Raw genomic sequence first — 26,873 nt, 5'->3', positions numbered from 1 at the left:
TCACCACCCTTCCCAGGTGGCCCACACGGGCCAGTCTGCGTCCTTCCTGCTCCTGCTTCTGCTCGCTCCTCTCAGCGCTCACCTGATGAGGTCAGGCCCACCAGAGGAGCCCAGGAGCCGGCGTGTGCTGGAGTCAACGTGCATTGCCTCCCGGAGCGGGTAGCTGCACTGCCAGGAGCTTTGCTGTTAGATACAGACATTGCCGAAAAGTAAATGACATGCACTTACAATAAAATAAAGCTTAGTTAAAACATAGGTAATAAATACTCGAAGCCATTGCTTTCTAATTATTTTACTACATTTTACATTGCCTGCGTTCCTGAGGTCACTGATATCGGCTGTATCTGTAGGGGTAAAAGCCGTAATGGGCTACCATGGTCTCTTCCTAGCACCGCGCTCGGTGACTTTTTGTGTGTGGCTCTAAGTTGGCCACGAGGGGGGCATTTACACCACAGAAATTGGCAAATGCTACAAATGCAGGCTGGATTGTTGCTTTATTGACTGTCTAGATTTAATGAAGTTATGGGAAAATATGAGTAATGTAGATTAAATTTAAACATGTGTTGTGGCTGTAACCATTACATTGTGAATACTACCAAAAATCAAGGAAATGTTCTTCCAGTATTAGAAAACTACCGTCTGACTCAGGAGAGGCACTCATGTCATTGATGAAGTGACATTCCAATGTCTTTGTGATTTCAGTTATCTTTTACTTATTAACATAAATGAAAGTATGAACCACATTCAACGCAGAACTACACTGTTCATTAATAATGTGAGGAAGCTCTCTGCTGGGTCAGATGATAATCACGTATTTATTCAAAGCCTGTTTTTGTGATACCATTGTTGGTGATACAATTATAAAAACTGAGAGTGGCCCAGGCGCAGTGGCTCACGGCTGTAATCCTGGCACTTTGGGAGACTGAGGCGGGCAGATCACTGGAGGTCAAGAGTTTGAGACCAGCCTGGCCAACATGGTGAAACCCCTTCTCTACTAAAACTATAAAAATTAGTCAGGTGCGGTGGTGCACACCTGTAATCCCAGCTACTTGGGAGGCTGAGGCAGGAGAATCGCTTGAACCCAGGAGCCAGAGGTTGCAGTGAGCCAAGATCGCGCCACTGCACTCCAGCCTGGGTGACAGAGTGAGACTCGATCTCAAAACCAAACAAAAAACTGAGAGTAGATTTTGTAAGAAATAGCAAGTCACACTGGAGTGATAGGTACAAAACAAAAAACAGATAAGAATTTTAGCTTAAAATATATGTTATTTCTTTTTTTTTTTCTTTTTTTTCGAGACGGAGTCTCACTCTGTCGCCCAGGCTGGAGTGCAGTGGCGCAATCTCAGCTCACTGCAAGCTCCACCTCCCAGGTTCACGCCATTCTCCTGCCTCAGCTTCCCGAGTAGCTGGGACTACAGGCGCCCGCCACCACACCTGGCTAATTTTTTGTATTTTTAGTAGAGATGGGGTTTCACTGTGTTAGCCAGGATGGTCTCGATCCCCTGACCTCGTGATCCACCCGCCTCTGTCTCCCAAAGTGCTGGGATTACAGGCGTGAGCCACTGCGCCCGGCCTGTTATTTCTAAAATTATATGAAGAAATTACTGATGGAAATTTTATGTTAAACTCTCAAGTAGTAGCATGGATTTTAATAACATAAAATTATTTTTCAAATTTTTATCCCTAACCTACCAAGAAAACAGAATAACTTATGTTTTTTAAGTGTGACAATGGTAAAAACACAGAGAAAAGAATCCTGGTGCCCTTCACTCATGCACTTGCTTATTGACTTGTTACTGTCAGGCAGCCAGGGGTTGCTCTAGGCCTTGGGGTACAGCAGTTTGCAAAAGGACAGGGCTTCTGCTCACTGGAGGAGCGTGGTGGGAGAGATGGAGATGAATCACATCTTCACAAAAATACCCAGTTACAAACTGTAAGTCCAGCTGAAACATACAGGAGCACATGGCAGGGGATGCTGTCTCATGGGGGCTGGGTGGAGTCCCTTTCACACAGGTGTCCCTAAGGCTCAGCCCTTGATTCTGTCCCTTCTGTCTATACTCACTCCCTTGGTGACCTAGTCTAGTTTTTCTTCTCTTCCTTCCTTTGTTTCTTTTTCTTACTTTCTTTCTTTTCTTTCTTTCTTTCTTAACATTTGAAGGTTATTTTTTTTTCTTCAGCTTTTAAATTCAAGGGTACATGTGCAGGATGTGCAGGTTTGATTCACGGGTAAATGTGTGCCATGGTGGCTTGCTGCACAATCCATCCCATCCGCTAGGTAAGAAGCCCGGCATCCATTAGCTATTCCTCCTGATGCTCTCCCTCTCCCTACCTGCCACCACCCTCCAACAGGCCCCAGTGTGTGTTGTTGCCCCCCACCCCATGTCCATGCATTCTCATCATTCAGCTCCCACTTATAAGTGAGATTACGTGGTGTTTGGTTTTCTGTTCCTGCATTAGTTTGCTGAGGATAATGGCTTCCAACTCCATCCAGGTCCCTGCAAAAGGACATGATCTCATTCCTTTTGATGGCTGTATAGTATTCCATGGTATAAATGTACCACATTTTCTTTATTCAGTCTATCGTCAATGGGCATTTAGGTTGATTTCATGTCTCTGCTATTGTGAATAGTGCTACAGTGAACATATGTGTGCATGTATCTTTATAATAGAATGATTTATATTCTTTTCTTTTTTTTGAGACAGAGTCTCACTCTGTCACCAGGCTGGAGTGTGGTGGCACAATCTCTGCTCACTGCAACCTCCACCTCCTGCGTTCAAGCGATTCTCCTGGCTTAGCCTCCTGAGTAGCAGGGACTACAGGTGCTTGCCACCATGCCTAGCTAATTTTTGTATTTTTAGTAGAGACAGGGTTTCACCATGTTGGTCAGGATGGTCTCGATCTCTTGACCTCGTGATCCACCCGCTTCAGCCTCCCGAAGTGCTGGGGCTACAGGCGTGAGCCACCGCACCCAGCCAGAGTGATTTCTGTTCTTTTCAATATACACCCATCAATGGGGTTGCTGGGTCGAATGGTGTTTCTGCCTCTAGGTCTTTGAGGAATTGCCACACTGTCTTCCACAATGGTTAAACTAATTTACACTCCCACCAACAGTGTAAAAGCATTCCTTTTTCTCCACAATCTTGCCATCTTAGCATCTCTTGGTTTTTGACTTTTTAATAACAGTCAGTCTGACTGGCGTGAGATGGTATCTCACTGTGGTTTTGATTTGCATTTCTCTAGTGATCAGTCATGTTGAGCTTTTTTCATAGGTTTATTGGCCACATGTATGTCTTCTTTTGAAAAGTGTCTGTTCGTGTTCTTTGCCCACTTTTTAGTGGAGTTGGTTTTTTCTCATAAATTTAAGTTCCTTGTAGACTCTGGATATCAGGCCTTTGTCAGTTGGATAGATTGCAAAAATTTTCTCCCATTCTGTAAGTTGTCTGCTCGCTCTGATGCTAGTTTCTTTTGCTGTACAGAAGTTCTTTAGTTTAATTTGATCCCGTTTGTCAATTTTTGCTTTTGCTGCTATTGCTATTGGCATTTTGGTCATAAAATCTTTGCCCATGACTATGTCCTGAATGGTATTGCCTGAATTTTCTCCTAGGGTTTTTATAGTTTTGGGTTTTATAATACATTTAAGTCTTTAATCCATCTTGAGTTAATTTTTGTATAAGGTATAAGGAAGGGGTCCAGTTTCAATTTTCTGCATATGGCTAGCCAACTCTCCTAGCACAATTTATTAAATAGGGAATCCTCTCCCCATTGCTTGTTTTTGTCAGGTTTGTCAAAGATCAAATGGTTGTAGATTTGTGGTCTTATTTCTGAGTTTTCTATTCTGTTCCGTTGATCTATCTGTCTGTTCTTCTACAAGTATCATGCTGTTTTGGTTACTGTAGCCTTGTAGTATAGTTTGAGGTTGGGTAGCATGATGCCTCCAGCTTTGTTCTTTTTGCTTAGGATTATCTTGGCTATTTGGGTTCTTCTTTGGTTCCATGTGAATTTTAAAATAGTTTTTTTTTTCTAATTTTGTGAAGAATGTCCATGGTGGTTAGATGGGAATAGCATTGGATCTATAAATTACTTTGGGCAGTGTGGCCATTTTCATGATATTGATTCTTCCTATCCATGAGCATGGAATGGTTTTGCATTTATTTGTGTCATCTCTGATTTATTTGAGCAGTGGTTTGTAGTTCTCCTTGAAGAGGTCCTTCACTTCCCGTGTTAGCTGTATTCCTAGGTATATTTTTTGTGTGTGTGGCGATTGTGAATGGGAGTTCATTCATGATTTGGTTCTCTGCTTGCCTGTTGTCAGTATACAGGAATGCTAGAGATTTTTGCACATTTTGTATCCTGAGACTTTGCTGAAGTTGTTTATCAGCTTAAGAGGCTTTGGGGCTGAGACAATAGGTTTTTCTAGATATAGAATTATGTCATCTGCAAACAAAGATAATTTGACTCCCTTTCTTCCTGTTTGAATACGCTTTATTTCTTTTTCTTGCCTGATTGCCCTGGCCAGAACTTCCACTACTATGTTGAACAGGAGTGGTGAGAGAGGGCATCCTTGTGCTGTTTTTCAAGGGGAATGCTTCCAGCTTTTGCCCATTCAGTGTGATATTGGCTGTGAGTTTGTCATATATGGCTCTTATTATTCTGAAGTATGTTCCTTCAATACCTAGTTTATTGAGAGTTTTTAACATGAAGGGATGTTGAATTTTATCAATCGCCTTTTCTGCATCTATTGAGATAAATATGTGGTTTTTGTCTTTGGTTCTGTTTATGTGATGAATCACAGTTATTGATTTGTGTATGTCGACCCAGCCTTGCATCTCTGAGATGAAGCCAACTTGATCGTGGTGGATAAGCCTTTTGATGTGCTGCTGGATTTGGTTTGCCGGTATTTTATTGAGGATTTTCACATCAATGTTTGTCAAGGATATTGGCCTCAAGTTTTCTTTTTTTGTTGTATCTGTGCCAGGTTTGGGTATCAGGATGATGCTGGCCTCACATAATGAGTTAGGAAGGAGTCCCTCCATTTCAATTTTTTGGAATAGATTCAGTAGAGTAGTACCAGCTCTTCTTTGAACCTCTGGTAGAATTCAGTTGTGAATCTGGTCCTGGGCCTTTTTTGGTTGGTAGGCTGTTTATTATTGCCTCAATTTTAGAACTCGTTATTGGTCTATGCAGGGATTCAATTTCTTCCTGGTTCAGTCTTGGGAGGGTATATGTGTCCAGGAATGTATCCATTTCTTCTAGATTTTCTAGTTTATGTGCGTAGAGGTGTTTCTAGTATTCTTTGATAGTTGTTTGTATTTCTGTGGGGTCAGTGGTGATACCCCCCTTATTATTTCTGATTGTGTTTATTTGATTCTTCTCTCTTCTCTTCTTTATTAGTCTAGCTAGTGGTCTATCTATTATATTAATTTTTTCAAAAACCCAGCTCCTGGATTCATTGATTTTCTTGAAGGGTTTTGGGCATCGCTATCTTCTTCAGTTCAGCTCTGATCTTGGTTATTTCTTGTCTTCTGCTAGCTTTGGGTGGGGCTTGTTTGCTCTTGGTTCTCTAGTTCTTTTAGTTGAGATGTTAGGTTGTTAACTTGAGATTTTTCTGGCTTTTCAGTGGGGGCATTTAGTGCTATAAATTTTCCTAACACTATTTTAGCTGTGTCCCAGAGATTCTGGTACCTTGTCTCTTGTTCTCATTAGTTTCAAAGAACTTCTCGATTTCTGCCTTAATTTCATTATTAAGAGTCATTCAGGAGCAGGTTGTTCAGTTTGCATGTAGTTCAGTGGTTTTGAGTGAAATTTCTTAATCTTGAGTTCTAATTTGATTGCACTGTGGTCTGAGAGACTGTTATGATTTCAGTTCTTTTCCATCTGATGAATTGTTTTGCTTCCGATTATGTGATCAATTTTAAAGTAAGTGCCATGTGGCAATGAGAAGATTGTGTATTCTGTTATTTTTGGGTGGATAATTCTGTAGATATCTATCAGATCCACTTGATCCAGAGCTGAGTTTAGGTCCTGAATATCTTTGTTAATTTTCTGTCAATGATCTGTCTAATATTGTCAGTGGGGTGTTAAAGTCTTCCCCTATTATTGTGTGAGAATCTAAGTCTCTTTGTAGATCTCTAAGAACTTCCTTTATGAATCTAGGTGCTCCTGTATTTGGTGCATATATATTTAGGATAGTTAGTTCTTGTTGAAATGAACCCTTTACCATTGTGTAATGCCCTTCTTTGTCTTTTTTGCTTTTTGTTGGTTTAAAGTCTGTTTTGTCGAAAACTAGGACTGCAACCTCTATTTTTTTCTATTTTTCATTTGCTTGGTAAATTTTTATCCATCCTTTTATTTTGAGCCTGTGTGTATCTTCGCATGTAAGATGGGTCTCTTTATTTTATTATTATTATTATTATTATTATTATTATTATTATTATTATTATTTTAGATGGAGTCTCGCTCCGTCACCCAGGCTGGAGTGCAGTGGCATGATCTCAGCTCACTGCAAGCTCTGCTTCCCGGGTTCATGCCATTCTCCTGCCTTAGCCTCCTGAGTAGCTGGGACTACAGGCACCTGCCACCATGCCCGGCTAATTTTTTGTATTTTTTTCTGATGGGTCTTGGCTCTTTATCCAGCTTGCTACTCTGTGTCTTTTAATTGGGGCATTTACCCAGTTTATATTTAAGGTTAATATTGTTTTGTGTGGATTTGATCCAGTCATCATGATGCTAGATGGTTATTTTGCAGACTTGCTTATGTGGTTGCCTCATAGTGTCACTGGTCTGTGTATTTCAGTGTGTCTTTATAGTGGCTGGTAACAGTTTTTCCTTTCCATATTTAGTGCTTCCTTCAGGAGCTCTTGCAAGGTAGGCCTGGTGGTGACGAATCCCTCAGCATTTGCTTGTCTGAAAGATCTTATTTCTACTTTGCTTATGACACTTGGTTTGGCTGGGTATGAAATTCTGGGTTGGAAATTCTTTTCTTTAAGAATGTTGAATATTGGCCCCCAGTCTCTTCTGGCTTGTAGGGTTTCCACTGAGAGGCCCACTGTTAGTCTGATGAGTTTCCCTCTGTAGGTGGCCTGGCCTTTCTCTCTGGCTGCTCTTAACGCTTTTTCTTTCATTTCAACCTCGGAGAATCTGATGATTATGTGTCTCGGGGTTGATCTTCTCGTACAGTATCTTACTGGGGTTCTCTGCATTTCCTGAAGTTGAATGTTGGCCTGTCTTGCTAGGTTGGAGAACTTCTCCTGGATGATACCCTAAAGTATGTTTTCCAGTTTGGCTCCATTCTCCCCATTTCTTTCAGGTACCCCACTCAGCTGTAGGTTTGGTCTCTTTACATAATCCCATATTTCCCAGAGGTTTTTTTCGTTGCTTTTCATTCTTTTTTGTTGTTGTTGTTCTTGTCTGCCTATCTTACTTCAGAAACACAGTCTTCAGGCTCTAAGATTCTTTCTTCTACTTGGCCTATTCTGCTATTGGTACTCGTGGTTCCATTGAGAAGTTCTCAGGTTGTGTTTTTCAGCTCCATCAGGTCAGTTATGTTTCTCTCTAAACTGGCTATTCTGGCTATCAGCTCCTGTATTGTCTTATCGTGATTCTTAGCTTCTATGCATTGGGTTACAAATGCTCCTTTAGCTCAGCGAAGTTTGTTATTACCCACCTTCTGAAGCCTACTTCTGTCAATTCAGCCATCTCAGCCTCAGCCCAGTTCTGTACCCTTGCTGTAGAGGTGTTGCAGTCATTTGGAGGAGAAGAGGCCCTCTGAGTTTTCAGCATTTTTGCATTGATCTTTTCTCATCTTTGTGGGCTTATCTACCTTCAATCTTTGAGGTTGCTAACCTTTGAATGGGGTTTTTGTGGGGACTTTTTCGCTGATGTTGTTGTTGTTGTTATTTTCTGTTTGTTTTCTTTTAACAGTCAGGCCACTCTACCGTAAGATGGCTGCAGTTTGCTGGGGTCCACTCCAGACCCTAATTGCCTTGGTTTTTCCCATACCTGGAGGTATCACCGATGAAGACTGAGAAACAGCAAAGATGACAGCCAGCTCCTTCCTCTGGAAGCTCTGTCCCAGGGGGGTACTGACCTGTTGCCAGCCTGAACACACCTGCAGGAGGTGGCTATAGAGACCTGTTGGGGGATCTCACCTAGTCAGGAGAAATGGGATCAGGGACCTGCTTAAAGAAGCAGTCCTGGCTGGGCACGGTGGCTCACGCCTGTAATCCCAGCACTTCGGGAGGCCTAGGTGGGCGGATCACGAGGTCAGGAGATCGAGACCATCCTGGCTAACACGGTGAAACCTCGTCTCTACTAAAAATACAAAAAAATTAGCCGTGCGTGGTGGCGGGTGCCTGTAGTCCCAGCTACTTGGGAGGCTGAGGCAGGAGAATGGTGTGAACCCAGGAGGCGGAGCTTGCAGTGAGCCGAGATTGCACCATGTCACCTCCAGCCTGGGCAACAGAACGAGACTCCGTCTCAAAACAAAACAAAAAAAAAGCAGTCCTGCTGCTTTTTCATAGAGCAGGTGTGCTGCGTTTTGTTGTGGGGGTTGGTGGGGGAGGTCCTTCCTAATCCAGACCATTTGTATTCTCCAAAGCTGGCAGGCTGGAATGACTAAGTCAACCAAACTGCAGAGATGGTGGCTGCCCCTCCCCACAGGAGCTCCATCCCAAGGAGAGATCAGAACTCTATCCATAGAACCCTGGCTGGAGTGGATGAAGCCCCTGCAGGGAGGACCCAGCCAGTGAGGAGAAGTGGATGGGATCACACTTAAAGAACCACTTTGGCCATGATCTGGAAAGGCAGCTGTGCTGCCTGTGGGGGACCCCTTCTCATCTGAACCACTTGTGTTCTCCAAAGTCTGCAGGCTGGAACGGCTGAGTCTACCGAATTGCAGAGATGGCAGCCACCCCTCCCCTGGGAACTCGGACCCTTCTCAGGCAGAGTCCAGCCTGTTGCTGTTGGCTGGCTGGGATTCCAAGCCAGTGGGTCTTAACTTGTGATGTGCCATGGAAGTGAGGACTGCGGAATGATTCTGCTTGGCTCCATGGAGTCAGCCCTCTTCCCAGGAATCTGGAAGGATGGATTTCCCACCTTGCCAGGGATCCTGGGGCCGGAGTATGTAAAACGCCTGGGTCTCTCTGTGTGGCTGAGTGGCTGCTCTGCTGAAGTTCCACAAAGCTCTGTGTATCGGGCCCAAGCGCTTTGTGGTGGGGGCTCATGAAGGGATCTCCTGATCCACGGTTGCAAAGATCCATGGGAGAAGCATGATTTCCCAGCAGGGTCCACAATCGCTCACCACTTCCTTGGCTGGTGGTGGAGGTTCCTTTGGCTCCGTGCCACTGCTGAGTGGGCCATTGACCCTCCCACCACTTCTTTTCATTCTCCGTGGGTCGAGTTGTTTGCCTAGTTAGTCCCAATTTGAGAACCTGGATATTTCAGTTGAAGGTGCTGAATTCACTCACCCGTTTTCATTCTTCTCTGTAAGTGCCTCAGACCGCAGCTGTTTCTAATCAGCCATCTTGGATTCACCTGAAGGTTATTTTAAAGTCATCTCGTTTCATGGCTTTAAGAAACACCTGTATTCTGGCCACTCCCAAATTCATATTTCAGCTCAGATCTTTCCCTGGGCCTCCAGATAAGACAGAGCCGCGTGTCCAACATCTCCCTCAGGGTATCCAACAGGCACTCACCCATAACATCGAAACTCAAGCGTCTGTTATGCTCACACAGATCAGACCCACCCTGTTGTCCCCTGTTTGGGGACTGGAAACCCCAACTTTGCTCTGGCCAGAAACCTCAGGGACATCCTCTACGCCCCCCACTCACAGCCAGGCAGCAAATTCTGTGGCCTCCAACCTCGACGTGCATCAGATCCTGACGGACCCCTGCATTTCTGACCTGGGTGCTGAAGGAGCCACCCCTGGTCTTCAGTCTATTCCAAAGGGGCAGCCACAATTAGCCTTCAAAATTTTAAGTCAAGTACATCATCCTGTGCTCAAAATGGCTTTGGGCTCATTCGGAGTAAAAGCTGAAGTCACTAAAGGAGACTGAGTCACTGTGTGAGCTTGTCTCTGTCCACCCCCAGCCCTGCGTCAGCCTCCGCCTCTGACAGCCACAGAGCTGCCCCTCCCCCTCTTCATGTCTTTACCCAGACATCGCGCAGGGAGGCCTTCTCTGACTCAAAGTGCACCCCCAGGGCTCCCAGTCTCTTTTCTCAGCTCTATTTTCCCCATAAAGGAATCACCTTTGTGTTGTAGAAGTCACTTGTTTGCGATGTTTATCTTTCCCATAAGCTCTGGAAGACAGTTTTGTCTCTTTTGTTCACTGATGTTCCCAGGAGGAAGAACAGTGGCTAGCACAAGGTAGGTGCTCCATGAATATTTGTGGAATGAACTAGCTAAACAGTTTAAGTAATTAAAATCCATGGATGGAACCTTAAGCTCTTTGCTAGGATGGGCTACGGTGAAACGCCCTTTATTACCCAAATCCTCCGCACACCTGCTACTCACCAGGGTCGCTGACGGGAGTGAGGGGCAGGGCCTGGTGTCCAGGCCTGGGGTGCTGGATTTCGTTCTGCTCACACAGATCAGACCCACCCTGTTTCCCCCGTTTGGGGACTGGAAACCCCAACCTTGCTCTGGCCAGAAACCTCAGGGACATCTTCTGTGTACTGGGAGACTGCTAGGACGTCTTGATCAGGAAAATGATGGGACTAGATCGATCGTTTCAGAAAAATCTCACTGGCCACAGCATGGAAGAAGGATGGGGTGGACGAAGCTGAGGCTTGGACCACTCTCGCCGCTTGGTCCCCACACACGCCTCTGCCTTGTTTCTGCTCAGACCTGGGCACTGGCAGCCGCCCTGCTGGGCAGATCAAGGCAGCGAAAGCATTTGTTCTCCAAAATGCTGACGGGAGATGGCTTGCCCCAGCCACCTTGGTCGTGAAAGAGGAATTTCAAAAGCAGTTGCCGAGGATCCCACTAGGCTTCAAGAACACGTGGCCTCTCAAATTCAAGGCGCCAAAGGTGGGGGCGGACTGAAGGGACGTGAGGGAGCCCCACAGGACAGACGGGGGCAAGCGGCCCAGTCTGGCCACAGGGGCTGCCTCAGCCCAGTCACCTCCCTCCTCGGGCGTTTGTTCTGCCCCTTTCTACCCAAAGCCGGCCACCCCCCTGCCCTATAACAACCCACCCATGTCTCTGTCGAGGGCAGCAGGCACCCCAGGCTGCTAAGACATGCACTCTGAGTGCCCTCCCAGCCCAGGGACTGTCCCCAAGGTCCAGCTGCCCTGGGGCCCTAAGCAGCCACTCCCACTTCTTGTCATCACAGCCGATTAAGGACCTGCAGATGAGGGCATCCTATCCCACCCCAGCCCTAGGGGCTATGTTCAGGCCAGGAGAAGCCACCAAACACTGCCACCATCTTCCTGGCTCCAGAGGCTCTGTGCCAACACCAGGCCCCCTTGGGCCCACCTAGCCCACAGACCTTGGAGGCAGGTGCCTGAGCAGGTGCATCCATCTCATGGACTCTGATGGGCTGTCAGGAAGGACGCAGGTAGAGCCCAGGTCTTGCCCAGCAGGTGCAGTTCCAAGGCTGCCTCTGGGTGGCGTGCTTGGACCAGTCAGGTGCCCTGTGTTCACCTAACACCGCAGAACCCGTTTCCAGCTGCCAGGGCGATGCAAGCCAGTGGAAGCACAAACGCAGTCATTCCTCGGCCCTGCCCAGGCCTCGAGGGTGGAGGGTCAGGGGCCTCTGCACAAAGGCTTTGATCCCCCAAATACACACAGACCCCCACTTTCCTTGTTAGTTTTCTAACACTTCCATTGCAAGCTACCACAGAGTAGGTGACTTCAGCAGCGGAAATGTATCCTCTGACCATTCTGAAGGCTGAGCGTCTGGGATGAAGACGTTGGCGGATGTGGTCTCCACAGAAGCCTCTCCTTAGTCTGCAGACAGCTGCTCTCTCGCTGCCTCTTCACGTGATCTTCCCTCCACGTGTGCTCACCCAGGGGACTCTGTGTGACCGGGTCTCCTCGTCTTACAGGAATGCCAGTCATGTTGAATTAGAGCCCCACCTTCATGCCTCATTTCTACTTAATCACCTCTTTATTTTTAAAATTTATTTATTTTATTTATTTATGTCTTTTTTGAGACTGAGTCTCACTCTATTGCCCAGGCTGGAGTGCAGTGGCACAATCTCGGCTCAGTGCAACCTCCACCTTCTGAGTTCAAGCGATTCTCTTGCCTCAGCCTCCCGAGTAGCTGGGATTACAGGTACATGCTACCACACCCAGCTAATTTTTTGTATTTTAGTAGAGACAGGGTTTTGCCATGTTGGCCAGGCTGGTCTTGAACTCCTGAGCTCAGGCAATCCACCCGCCTCGGCCTCCCAAAGTGCTGGGATTATAGGCGTGAGGCACTGTACCCAGCCTAAATTACCTCTTTAAAGATCTTACCTTCAAATATGATCACATCATGAGGTACCGGGGGCTGGGACTTCAACATATGAATTTTGTGGGACACAATTTCAATCCATAACACTGACGTAAGGTTCTTGCACTGTATGTGAAGTGGTATAATATGTAAATGTGACAATTCATAGAGAAAGAAATGTCTTTTCAACCAGTGATGCTGGAACTATTGAATATGCATGTGCAAAAAGAAAAAGCCTCAATCTATACCCGGATCACATATAAAAATAACTCAAAATGCACTGTAGACGTAAATGTCACACCTAAGACTACAAGTTTCTAGAAGTAAACATACGCGAACATTTCTGTGATCTTGAGTGGACAAAGATTTTTTAGCCGTGATATCAAAAGCATCATCTATAAAAACTATAAACCAGCACAACTTTTCTTCAGGGTTAAGCATTGCCTCTTTTTTTCCAAAAGAAGAAAAAAATGCATTGTGGTAAAATACATAAACATAAAATGTACCATCTTAACCATTTTAAGTATGCAATTCAGAGGTATTAAATATGTCATGATGGCTGCACATCATGAATATATTCAACATGTAAAAGGTTTAATATGTAAAAGGATGTAAAAGGTTTCATCTCCAGAACCTTTTAGTCTTCCCAAACTGAAGCTCGCCACCATTAAACATTCACTTCCCCCTCTCCCGTCCCCACCCTGGCACCCAACATTCCACTTTCTGTCTCTGGGAATGTGACCTGTGACTGCTCCAGGGACCTCTTACGTGGAATTACACAGTATTTGCCCTTTTGTGTAGGCTTATTTTAGTCAGCGCAATGTCCTCAAGGTTCATCCATGCTGTGGTGAGTCTCGGAATCTCCCTCCTTTTTAAGGCTGAATAACATCCCATCGTATGAATGGGCCACGTTTTCTCATCCACTCGTCCCTTGACGGAGGCTTGGGTTGCTTTCATGTTTTAGCTGTTGTGAATAGTGCTGCTATGAACACGGTGTACAAACGTGTCTTTGAGACCTGTGGGGTGGTTTATGGTACAGAATTGCGTCTGCTTTTCTGCAGCTGTAAACAGAGGGAATTGTTTTCACTACTTACTTTGTCAAGATTTATTTCACCAGAAATTGGGAGAGCTGGCAGGTTTTTTTTTTTCAAAGGGATACTCTCTTGCTCTGTAGCCCAGGCTGGACATGAACTCCTGGGCTGCAGTGATCCTCCTGCCTCAGCTCCCAAGCGGCTGGGACCACAGGCACACACCGCACGCCCAGCTATCTGGCAGGTTTTAAGGCCAGGTGTAGGAATTCCATTAATTAATTCTAAGAGGGAAAAAAGACCAGAGTGGGAAGTTCAAAGTTGACAGAACATAAAAAAGCCAGAAATATGTTATTGACCCATGGAAGATTGACACATGGAAGATGGACCCATGGAAGACTGATACATGGTAGATGATTGACACACGGAAGATGATTGACCCATGGAAGACTGACACATGGAAGACTGACACAAGGAAGATGATTGACACATGGAAGATGATTGACACATGGAAGATGGGATGTGCCCTGTTTTGCAGGTACAGCGCACGGGTCCTGGTGAGACCGCTGAGGAGGGAGTGTGGCGTAGAGGAGCCCTGCCCCTTCAGGCTCAGGTGGGGGCGTGAGGGTGGAGCCTGAGGCAGAGTCAGTGAAGAGCAAGAGGAAGGTGCAGAAGGGGGTCAGGGGAACACAGAGCCCCTGAGGAGCTTAGCAGTGAGGGTTGTGGGAGGGCGTCTGAGCACCTTTGTGTCGGTGGGGAGGCGACCTACCCAGAGAGAGCTGTTGATGCAGCAAAACCCTCAAGGTGGTGACAGGGTGGTAGCGTAAGCCAGGAGGGGTGGGAGAGAGGGAGACACAGGGGATGAAGGTCTCATTGCAGGTGCTGAGTATCAACGTCATCCGTGCAGCTGAGAACCCGGCTCCCTTGCTGATGGAAAAAATTAAAATTAAAGCTTCACTGATCATCCTAATGCTGTCTCAATGGACTCCTTCACCTTCCCCCAGATTTTCAGTCACATCATCTAAATAACAATGAGAAGTTCATCTCTCCCTCCCCGGAATTTAGGCTCCAGATTCCTGTTTCCTCTCTTCCAAAGTAACATTAGGGACAGTGTTTTGGCAGTTGTCTCAGACTGGCATCGCGGGACGTCTGTGAAGATGGCACAATCCCTCCCTTCGCCTCGTGCCTCTGCAATGAGACTCTGCTGCTCTGTTATCAAAAGGTGAAGCCTTTTCTCTGCCCCTTGGATCCAGGCTGGGCTGTGACTTACCTTGACCCACAGAGAGTGCCAGAGGAGCCAGGAGGGACCGTCCCAGGGAAGGCCTCCAGGCCGCTCAGCTCTGCTCCTGCCTTGCAGAACCTTGCCTGCAGGCTGTGAGGCAGCCAGGTCTAGCCCTCTGGAGTAGCAGCAGCTGCGTGGAGCAGCTGAGGCCTCCTGGACCAACCAGTCAGGGGCGGGCGCCAGCTGCCAGGCTCATGAGAGGTGTTGCCACATCCAGCCCAGGACAGCTGCCAGATGGCCAAGCTGCACAGTAACCATAGAGAACTGCCCAGCTGAGCCCAGCCCAAAAGCCTGACCCACAGAATCATGAGCAAATAAAATTGTTTAACCCACTAAATTTGGGAGCAGTTTGCTATGCAGCAAAAGACAGCTGATACTCCAGGACTGCCTAGAAAACAGCCTGGGGCAAGGGTTAAGCGTGAATCATTTATTAAGGAGATACAATTCCAGGCAGTAGTGATTCAGGGAAGAATTGGCAGCAAAGCCAGGAACAGCGTTCGTGTCTCACACCTGGCTTGTGACAAGCTGCAAAGAGACGCAACGGGTTGCTCAGCACGTGTGCTCTCGGCCGCTTGCAGGGCGGCATTTCACCTCTGTCTAGAAGTGGCAGAAAAGAACAGCCAAGAGGGAGATGGTGCCCTCCCAGCCCCCGTGATGGGTCAGCACCAGGTGGCACCACAGGGACCCAGGTGGGCCAGGTGGAGGTGGCTGAGGCAGAGACCAGGAACCTGGGGACAGCGGCCCTAGGACCATCTAAGGGGAGAGACTACACAAGCAAAACCTGTGCACCGTCGGAAAGTGAGGAAAGCATCACGCCTTCACCTGCACGCAGAGGCTGGGTGTGAAGTGTCAGGAGTGCAGGTGCTGGTCTTAGTCACACCTTCACCTGCACGCAGAGGCTGGGTGTGAAGTGCTGGGGGAACAGGTGCTGGTCTTAGTCACACCTTCACCTGCACGCAGAGGCTGAGTGTGAAGTGCTGGGGGAGCAGGTGCTGGTCTTTCTCAGTCACACCTTCACCTGCACGCAGAGGCTGGGTGTGAAGTGTCGGGGAGCACGTGCTGGTTTTTCTTGGGAATGCTATTTCCATTCAAGAGCTTTATGCTGGGCCAGGCACAGTGGCTCATGCCTGTAATCCCAGCACTTTGGGAGGCCAAAGCGGGCAGATCACTTGAGGCCAGGAGTTCAAGACCAGCCTGGGCAATATGGTGAAACGAAACCTTGTTTCTACTAAAAATACAAAAATTATCTGGGTGTGATGGCCCAGGCCTGTAGTCCCAGCTAACACTAATGCATAGTATTAGTTTCTTTATTCCCAAGTGCATCCATGTCAGATAAGCTGCCGATTCTTTTCTCCAAGAGCCCCTCCTCCCAGGCTGTGTCTTTGCCCTCTGTAGCTGGGCGAAGGCTCCTTCCTGGGTTCTGGGCTCTGTCTTAATCATGCCAGTGCCTCCCTCCAGGGTTAACTCTCTGGGGAAGCCACCTGGGTCCTGCCTCACTCTGATGAGGTGGCGTTAAAATGCCAGAGCATAGGAAGCCTGGCTCCGTTGTGGTCTAGCAGCGAGCACCACAGCTAGAATGAGGCAGGTGTAGCTCCTGGGACAAGGTGGCACCGGTGGCCACCTGGAGAGCAACCAGTTGAGGGAAGGTCCTGGCAGGGGCTGTGGCTCAGGCATTGGGGAGGCATGGGGCGGAGGGTGGCTGGGCATCGCCAGGTGGTGGATGCCGGTGGAAGAGCAACAGGAAACTGAAGGCAGATGCCAACTGTGAGAGCCCGAGGGGCCCCTGAAGAGAGGCACTCATCTCCTCCGAGGAAGGGCGGCCAAGCTGATTGGACAGCGCAGTCCCCAGTTGTGAGTGACAATGCCCCAGGGCATTTAACTGCTCAGCCAAGGCAGGGCTGGGGTGAAGGGACTTCTGGCTGCATCAGCCGCCCTGCCATGGAGAAGCTTCTGGACTGAGAGGTACCGGAGGGTTGTTTGCTGGAGGCACAGCCAAAGCCCCCCTTGGAGTCAACCCTGTGTGATGGGGGACAGTGCACCACCTTCCAGGTACACAAAACCCAGGGCGCCGTGTGACATCCGACGCCACCAGGAAGACCAGCATGAGCCTGGAACCAAGAGGCAGAAGTGGGGTACTCTACTCCCTCCCCCCAGGGACCCTTGGGGCCTGGTGCTTCCTGAGCCTGAAACACTGGCTGGCGAGGCTGGGGGTCCTCATCTCCTAAGGGGGCACGCTGTTAACAGGGGCCACGACTCAGGTCCTTGCTGCCGGGAACTGGGACTCTGGTGTCCAGGGTTGAGGCGGGAGAGGAGTGGCTATCTTGGTGGAGAAGCTGGGCCCGAGCAGCAGAGGATGTGGGGCAGCTGCACACAGGCAAGAAGGGACCTCATGGGGCCAGGCCAACCTCAGGGCACCCTTGCCCTGCGTCACTGTGCTGGGCAGGTGCAACCACCCCAACCCAGTAAGAGTGTGATCATTAGGGGTTCAGTCCCCTCACATAGTCGGGGAAGACCCCAAGACCTACAGAAGTGATAGTCAAGGGAGAGGAGGTGAAAAGTGAGGATGGAGGAAGAAGAGAGCCCCTGTCATGGCCCAGTGAGAAGCGATGATGGAGGCCAGCTGCAGGGCTGGAGGCTGTGGCGTGCCCCACTAACTGTGCAAAGCCTTCTCTCAGGGGGACAGGCCCCAGGAACCAGGAGGAGCTCCTTCCCCGCGTGGATGGAGAAGTTGGACTGTGTGGCCTGGGGCATGGACTGGCTGCCATGGTGCCTGCTCAGACCTCCCTTCTAGAGACCCACACTGAGGAGTGGGGCCACGGCCTCCAGGCATCCCCGCCACCCACTCAGCGGAATTGGAGTTGTCTCATTCTGCTCAGGCTGCCATAACAAAATACCACCCCGACCCAGTCTCTGACACAGCAGACACTTATTTCTCATAGTTCTGGAGGCTGGGAGTCCAAAATCAGGGTGCCAGCACGGTCAGGTTCTGGTGAGGGCTCTCTTCCTGGCTTACAGACAGCCGCCTTCTTGCTGTATCCTCACATGGCCTTTCTTTGATACATGTGTGGTGGAGGATCTCATCCTCTTTTTAGAAAGCCACCAGTGGTGTTGAATTAGGACCCCACCCTTGTGATCTCATTGCACCTCAGTTACCTCCTAAAAGCCTTTTCTGCAAACAGTCACATGTGAGGTCAAGGCACAATAAATAAACTTCTGGGGAGACAATTCAGTCATATCTGGCTGAGCGTGTTAAAGTCTCCAACCATGATCATGGATTCATAGCTTTCTCCTTGTGGTTTTTGCCTCACATGGTTTGATTCATATCCCTTAAGGATTGTTATGTCTTCTTGAACAACTCGACTCCTTTATCATTATGGAATGCTTTCTCTTCATCCCTGGTAGCTTTCTTTGCTCTGAAGTCCACCTTGTCTGAAATTAAAATAGCTACTCCTGCTTTCTTTCCTTCAGTGTAAACATGGTGTCTCTTTCTCCACTCATTTACTTTTAGTCTATACGTATCTAACTGTAAAGTGTGTTTCTTGTAGACAATATATAGTTGGGTATCATTTTTTATCCACTCTGATATAAAAATCTCTGTTTCTTTTTGTTTGTTTGTTTGGTTGGTTGGTTTTGTTTTTCGGAGTCTCGCTGTGTCGCCAGGCCGAAGTGCAGTGGCGCCATCTCAGCTCACTGCAACCTCCGCCTCCTGGGTTCAAATGATTCTCTTCCTGGGTTCAAAATTTCTTCTGCCTCAGCCTCCCGAGTAGCTGGGACTACATGTGCATGCCACCATGTTTTGTTCTTTTTTTAAGTAGAGATGAGGTTTCACCATGTTGGCCAGGATGGTCTTGATCTCTTGACCTTGAGTCTGCCTGCCTCAGCTTCCCAAAGTGCCGGGATTACAGGCGTGAGCCACCGCACCCTGCCAAAAATCCCTGTTTTTTTAATTGTTGCATTTAGACCATTGATGTTCAAAGTAATTATTCATATAATTGGATTAATATCTGCCATTTTGTTACCATTTTCTATTTGTTGCCTTTGTTCTTTTTTCCTGTTTTTTTCCCACTTTTTTCTACCTTCTGTGATTTTAATTGAGCATCTTATATGCTCAGTTCCATTTCTCTCCTTTCTTAGAATATCAATTAGTGATTGCACTAGAATTTGCAATATCATCCCCAATTAATCCAAGTCTACTTTCAAACACTCCACTGCTTCACAGATAACACGAGTTCCTTACAGCAACAACATAATCTTAATTCCTTCTTCATGTCCTTTGCATGATTTATGCCATTTGTTTCCGTCATGTCTAAGCATACGTAAGCATATATGTACATAAGACACATGCAAGATACATAAGGAACCATACATAATTGAATGCATTGTTGTTATTATTTAGAGCTGTTATCTGTTAGATCAGCTAAGAAGAAGCATATTAACAATTTTATTTTACCTCACTATTCCTTCTTTGGTGTTCCTCCTTTCTTTATGTGGATTTGAGTTTCTGATCTATATTACTTTCCTCTCTCTAAAAAGCTTCTTTTAAGATTTTTGCAAGGCAAGTCTACTGACGACAAATTCCCTCAATTTTTGTTTTCCTGAAAAAGTCTTTATTTCTCCTTCACTTTTGAAGGATAATTTCATGGGGTGCACAATTTTAGCTTGGTGGGTTTTTTTCTCTCAACACTTTAAATATCTCACTCCGCTCTCTTCCTGCTGCGTGGTGCTGTGGTTCGGATGTCCTCTCCAAAAGTCCTGTTGAAATTTAATTGCCATTGTGACAATATTGAGAGATGGGACCCCTGAGAGGCGATTAGCTCCTGAGGGCCTCACTCTCGTGAAGAGAACAGTGCCATTATCTCAGGAGTGGGTGCATTGTCTTGGGAGTGGGCTCCTGATAAAAGGATGAGTTCAGGCTGATTTCCTCTCTGTCTCCCCTGCTTGCATCCCTACTCTGCCCCTCACCATAGACTGACCCTGGCCAGATGCCAGCACCAAGCTCCTGGACTTCCCAGCTCCCAGAACTGTGAGCCAAATAAACTTCCTGATAATTTACCCCATCTGTGGCATTCTGTTACAGTGGCAGAAAATGGACTCAGACACATGGTTCCTGAGAGAAGGTGGATGTCATTCTTATCCTTGTTCCTCTACAGGCAAGGTGTTGGTGTTGGGAGGTTTTTTTCTGGCTTCTTTCAAAATTTGTTCATGTCTGATTTTATGTAGTTTAAATATGAGATGCCTAGGTGTCATTTTGTTTACTTGTTTTCTTCGGGGACAGAGTTTTTTGTTTTGTTTTGTTTTGGCATTTATCCTGCTTGGTATTCTCTGAGCTTCCTGGATCTGTGGTTTGGTGTCTGACGTTAATTTGGAGGAATCCTCAGTCATTATTGTTTCAGTTTTTTTGTTGTTCCTTCCTTCCTTCCTTCCTTCTTCCCTTCCTTCTTTCCTTCTTCCCTTCCTTCCTTCCTTCTTCCCTTCCTTCCTTCTTTCCTTCCTTCCTTCCTTTCTTTCTTCTGCTTCTGGTATTATTTGTGTTACACCTTTTATGGGTGTCCTACTGCTTTTGGATATTCTGTTCTGTTTTTTTTTTTTTTTTTTTTTAAGTGATTGTTCTCTTTGCCTTTCACTTTTGGAAATTTCTACTGAGCTGTCCTCAAGCTCAGAGGCTTTTTCCTCAGCTGTGTCCAGTCTACTAATGAGCCTATCAAAGGCAGTCTTCATTTCTGTTGCCGTGTTTTCTATCTTTATGTTTCTTTTTGATTCCTTCCTAGACTTCCCATCTGTCTGCTTACATTGTCCATCTGTTCCTGTGCTGTCTACTTTACCCACTAGAGCTCTTGGCATCTTAATAATTGCTGTTTTAAATTCCTGGTCTGATAATTCCAACATAACTGCCATGTGTGGTTTTAATGGTTGTTCTGGCTCCTCAAATTCTGGCGTGGGGTTTTTTTTGTTTGTTTGTTTTTGTTTTTTGCCCTTTAGTGTGTCTTGTAATATTTTCTTGATAGCCAGACATGACGTACTGAGTATAAAGACCTGCCGTAAAGATGCCTTTAGTGGTGCGGTTGTAAGATGTGGGGGGAGGGGAAGCATTCTAGAACCTTCTAACCAGGCCTCAGTCTTTAGTGAACCTGTGCATTGGGCTGTGAACTTCACAAGGGTTTCTCAGCCGCCCACCCCTCACCTTCTTAGGTGGGACAGGATGGCTCGAGGGGGCAGAAGTTGGATATTTCTCTTCCCCCGCAGGTTATATTCTAGTTGAACAGTTTCTCCTGAGGGCAGATCTTGTTAAGGACAGAATGTTCTTTTTTTTTTTTTTTTTTTTTGAGACGGAGTCTCGCTCTGTCACCCAGGCTGGAGTGCAGTGGCGCAATCTCGGCTCACTGCAAGCTCTGCCTCCCGGGTTCACGCCATTCTCCTGCCTCAGCCTCTCCGAGTAGCTGGGACTACAGGCGCCCGCCACCACGCCTGGCTAATTTTTTTGTATTTTTAGTAGAGACGGGGTTTCACTGTGGTCTCGATCTCCTGACCTCGTGATCCGCCCGCCTCGGCCTCCCAAAGTGCTGGGATTACAAGCGTGAGCCACCGCGCCCGGCCAAGGACAGAATGTTCTGGTGTGTTTTAAAATGATTCCATTTTCCATCCTCCTACCTGCGGAATTGAGATTTTTCTCTGATATTCACTGTGAGAATGTGGTAGAACTCCTGGGGTAAAACACACACGTGTGGTGTCTGCCATGACTGGGTCCCCCTGTGCTGTCCCCCATGACTGGGTCCACCCGTGCGGTCCGCAATGACTGGGTCCCCCCGTGCTGTCCCCCATGACTGGGTCCCCCCGTGGTGTCCCCATGACTGGGTCCCCCCGTGCTGTCCCCCATGACTGGGTCCCCCCGTGCTGTCCGCCATGACTGGGTCCCCCCGTGGTGTCGCCATGACTGGGTCCCCCGGAGGAGTTTGGAGTTGCCCGCACTGAGCCTCCAGGGATATATCAGCTACAGTTCAGGTTTCCCCACCCTGGAACAGGCTCCTGAGGTGGTTTCCACTGATGCATCTCTGCTGTGGCAAACCATGGCCCCTGTCATTGACAGGCCAGTGCCTACCAGCCCCTCAAGTCTTGGGTGTACCAGGTTCCCTCACATTTCAAGCTATTTTGGGTGTGGGAAGAATTGTTGATTTTCAGTCTGCTCAGCTGACTTGTTGTTAGGGTGGAGCAGCAGCTCCTGAGCTCCTCACATGAGGTGCCAAAGGCTGGAAGTCCAGTTTGGGCAATGGCAGGTGCTAGACTCAGAACGTTCCATGCGCAGGGGCTCCCCCGAAAGGCATTCTTTCCCCAGGGCTCCTCCAAGCCTGGCTAGTACGGTCTCGAACTTCAGTCTGAGGCTGGTCCTGCCCAGCCACCTTCCTTCCCTCTCCTTCCACAGGTGCCACAACCACACCCCCACCTGGTTCCCCACCTGCTCCCCCTTCATCTCCTTTCTACCCCTCACAGGGAGCCCCCATCCCATAAATCCACTTCCTATTCTGCCTTGGCATCTGCAGGGCAAGTCCCAGATGACCTTGGAATGAACAAGCCCCTCCCTTCTCATGTGTAGTTCTCGAGAATACCTGAAGAATGTGCCAGGAATGCAACCACCTGGTCTAGGGAAGGACCGGCCGGACAGCCCTGGCTCTGCTCCTGTGCCTCCTAGGGCAGGATGTCCCATACACTGTAGCCCCGTGACTCACCCCTGGCTGTGGAACCCAGAGCAGAGTGCACCTTTGGGATCCCTCAGCTGTGTGAGGCGGGGCACACATAGACAAGGCTCCATTCGTTCTGGGCAGCTTTCCCAAGCCTCGGGGACCCGCTCACCATGGATCCTAGGCTTCTGCTGTTCCCCGCTGCCTGCCTGTGAGTAATAAAGTTGCTTTCATAACGGGCTGTGTGTGTGTTCTGTCTCCCTGGACTCGTGCATGTGGGTTGATGCCAGTTCACGGTATTGGGAGGTCTCTAGAGTCCTCCCCTGAGGCTGAGTCCAGGGCACGCTGGAGTCCAGGGCATCAGTCAGGAGTCCAGGCTGAGTCCAGGGCACGCTGTCTTAGTCCAGCTGTGTTGCTGTAAAGGATCACCTCGGGCTGGGTCATTTGTAAAGAAAGAGGTTTCTCTGGCTCACGGTTCTGCAGGCTATACAGGAAGTCTGGCACCAGGGTCTGCTTCTGGTGACAGCTTCAGGAGCTTCCACTTGTGGGGGAGGTGAAGGGGACCTAGCATGCCAGGGTGGGAGAAGAGGGGGGTGGGGGCCAGGCTCTAACAACCTGAGCTCACAGGAGGTAGAGAACTCAGCCCCACAAGAGGAGCACCAGCTGTTTGTGAAGGATCCACCTCCATGACCCAATCACCTCCCACCAGGCCCCACCTCCAACATCAGGGATCACATTTCTACATGAGGCTTGGAGGGGACCCACGTCCAAACAAATCAACAGTGAATCTGCTTCCCAGCATCTGCTTCCTGGGGAGTCCCAACTGACATCAGCTCCAGGGGCTGAATCTCTTGATCCTCTGGAGCTGTGGGGTAAATCAGTGCTTCTCACAGGGGGACCTTCCTGTGGCTTTTTTTTTTTTTTTTTTTTTTTGAGGCAGAGTCTCACTGTATTGCCCAGGCTGGAGTGCAGTGGTGTGATCTTGGCTCACTGCAACCTCTGCTTTCCAGGTTCAAGCAACTCTTGTGCCTGAGCCACCCAAGTAGCTGGGATTACAGGCACCCACCACCACACACAGCCAATTTCTGTATTTTTAGTAGAGACGGGATTTCACCATGTTGGCCAGGCTGGCCTGTGGCCTTTTTGGTGGGCCTCCCCTGCCCCTTTAAATCAGGCAGCCATAGCTCTCATCTGCTGGTAATCCTCTTCTTTTCAACTGTTCTTTGTAATTTCATTCCTTTCTACCAGTTCAGTGATTGTTTCTCCAGAGAGTTGCCATTCTCTTTTTTTTTTTGGAGGGGGGGACGGAGTCTCACTGTGTTGCCCAGGCTGGAGTGCACTGGCACAATCGCGGCTCACTGCAAGCTCCGCCTCCTGGGTTCATGTCATTCTCCTGCCCCAGCCTCCCGAGCAGCCAGGACTACAGGCACCCGCCACTACGCCCAGCTAATTTTTTCTATTTTTTTAGTAGAGACAGGGTTTCACTGTGTTAACCAGGATGGTCTCAATCTCCTGACCTCGTGATCCGCCCGCCTCGGCCTCCCAAAGTGCTGGGATTATAGGCGTGAGCCACAGCGCCTGTCGCAGAGAGTTGCCATTCTAACATTCATACCTATGCCATCTACATTTTAAATATTTTATGGATGATCACTATGGGATAATAGAGGAGAAAATAATTTTTAAAAAGACTCTGCAAAATTACAATAGTTCTCCTAATCATGAGATGCTTGCTTCAGAGTTTCGGGATCCATCCAACATGGGAAGTCAAAGCCTCTCTGGGATTCTACAGGGCTAAGATGCACAGTTGCTCAGGTTGTGCACAACACAAGGGCACCCCATTCACATGAAAACATCTTCATTATTTTGAAAATCTGCAGAGCACTGTGTAGACACATTAGGGATTACCTTACATGAGGCTCTACTAATTTATGATAGCAATTATTTATGTGTTGTTATGGAAAACTGGGAGACAAAAATGAATTACTGTTTTGAGATCTTATGAAGCTTGGAAGACAGATTGGCCCTGGGGAGGCAGCGGTGGCTGCAGTTTGCAGGGAAGATTGCTGCCGAGGAGGAATGTGTGCACACAACAGGCCCCAATGATCTGCACAGGGCCACATGGGGCTTTGGCTGAGGACTAAGCTTCGCACGCATGGCACAAAACCTCAAGAGCTGAGCAAGAGTGGCCACCTGGGAGCCCCCTGAAGGCTGCACCAGGACGAGGCCCCTCTGACCAGGGTAAGTGGAGAGCCCTGAGGAACCTCGGTTGGTTATGGAGACCTCAGAAAGTCCCGGCCACTAGAAAAGAAGTGTTTACATGATTGAAAAAAACGTTTGCAGAAAAGAGGTGAAATGACAGAACGAGGGAAAGACTCAGCAGAATGTAGCCCAGAGACATCTCGATGGAGATGTGAGCTCACTTTCTGTCTCCTCATCAACCAAGAACTCCATAAACAAGGGCAGAATGCTCCCTGGGTCCAGCACTGAGACCGAGACTGAGATGCACCAAGAGATTGAGAAACTGAGACCCACAGACGCACAAAGACCCACAGATGCGAAAAGACCCACAGATGCGAAAAGACCCACAGATGCGAAAAGACCCACAGACGCGCAAAGACCCACAGATGCGAAAAGACCCACAGATGCGAAAAGACCCACAGACGCGCAAAGACCCACAGACGTGCAAAGCAAAACACGTTCTGACGCCCGTGTCAGATGCGTCCTGAAGGATGAGCGATGGTTTCTGCCCGCTGAGAAGTATCCAACTGGAGCTGAGATTTAAGCCCCTCCACCCCACGGCAGCAGGAGTCTCTCCCCACGCTGGTGTGACCCACATGCAGGGCACGCACACATGTGAGGGGTGCCAGCTGAGAGGAGGTGGTGCCCGCGCCCCTTCCAGGCTGCACCTCAACCTGTCCCACCCTAAAGTGAGACAGACTGGATCCCTCACCGGCCAGGGCTGCCTGGCGTCACACCAGCTCCCTCTGCTCTCTGCGCCATGGTCCCCTCCATGTGGCTTCCCAACCCACGGACACCCGGCATCTCCATCAGCCTTGGCCCTGGGCACAGTGAGTGTTTTCCATGCGTCTGTGGGATTTTTAAAATAAACTTATGTTGCCCTCGTTAGATTATAGGCCTCGTGAGAACAGGGACCAAGTCTTTTATGGATGAGGGGCGGGTGTCCGGAGTTTCAACATGGCACTTCCAGGGCTACGAGGAGGTAAATGGATGAAGAGCTCCTGTTGAGTGGAGGCAGAGGAGCCCTGGGGCCTCTTCATGAAAAAGCAAAAATAAGCACCATGGAGCAGGTGGTCGTGCCGCTGGTGGGAGTGGGATCATCCTGCTAGGCACCAACCGCCCCCAACCAACAGAGGAACACAGGCTCTGCCTCCTGCTCCGCACCCCCTCATCACACACAGAAACGTCCTCGGCTGTATTCAGATCTGAGCAGGAGCGGGTGCCGCCCTCACATCTGGAGGGAGCCTGAGACTGCCCGACAGGAGCCACAGGTACCACATGATGAGGACCCCCTTCCAGACAGCCCCCTGCCCGGCTCCTGTGGACCCTCCCCCCAACCTTTGCCAGGCGGGGACCGTGGTCCTCTGTGGCGCGTCGTCTGCACCCGTCTTCATCGGGGGCACTAGCACCTGCCACATACTCAAGGGGCAAAGTGGGGGCGTCCAGAAGGGGGTTGTGAGGAACTGGGGGACGGGAAAGAGCCCGCAGAGGAAGAACGAGGTGGGGAGGGGCTGCGCGTGGGTAGACCTCAGGGCAACCGAGGACCTGAAGGCTGCGCCCGGCCGCCATCCTCACATCCAGGCGCAATGTGAGCTCCGTCCCTGGGAGTTGGGAAATGCGCCCGGCAGGCTCTGGAGGCTGTTCTGGGACTGAATGCAAAGCAGGGGACCCTCCACCCTGGCCCCAAACCCAAGCACCGCAGCGGCCCCGCAACCCCCCCCCCACACCCGCATCCCCACTCCCCCGTCCCCAGTGAGAATTCACTGTTTTTAGGAAAAAGGGGAAGCCTCTCAGCAGATCCTTGAAAGGAAGTGACTTTGTGACTAAGCGGAGGCAGGAACATCATGGCACAAGGGCACACGTCGCGCGCCCAGCTGGGCCCACTGTGGACAGTGAAAGGGGCCGAAAGGGGCCGGGCGGAGACCAAACTACACCGGTCGCGGTCAAGAGATCTTTATTGGAGGTATCGAGGGGAGAAGGAAGGGAAGAGAAGAGAAGAGAGAGACAGAGCTGCTGGTGTGCTGGGTTTTATATCCCTTGGGCCTACGTGGGGTGGGCCCAAGGGAAGGCGGGAGATGCTTCTTTCTGATTGACCCTCCTTTGGCGGGTTCAGACAGTGCCCGGTCAAGGAGGGGAGAAGAACCCGGAACCGGCGCCATTAAGGTGCCCCTGTTGCTTAACAGACAGAGCAGCCTCCGAGACAGGCAGCTGCCGCG

The sequence above is a fragment of the Hylobates moloch genome, unplaced genomic scaffold, assembly GCF_009828535.3.
Source record: "Hylobates moloch isolate HMO894 unplaced genomic scaffold, HMol_V3 SCAFFOLD_17, whole genome shotgun sequence".
Classification (NCBI taxonomy): domain Eukaryota; kingdom Metazoa; phylum Chordata; class Mammalia; order Primates; family Hylobatidae; genus Hylobates; species Hylobates moloch.
This window is presented reverse-complemented; position numbering follows the sequence as displayed.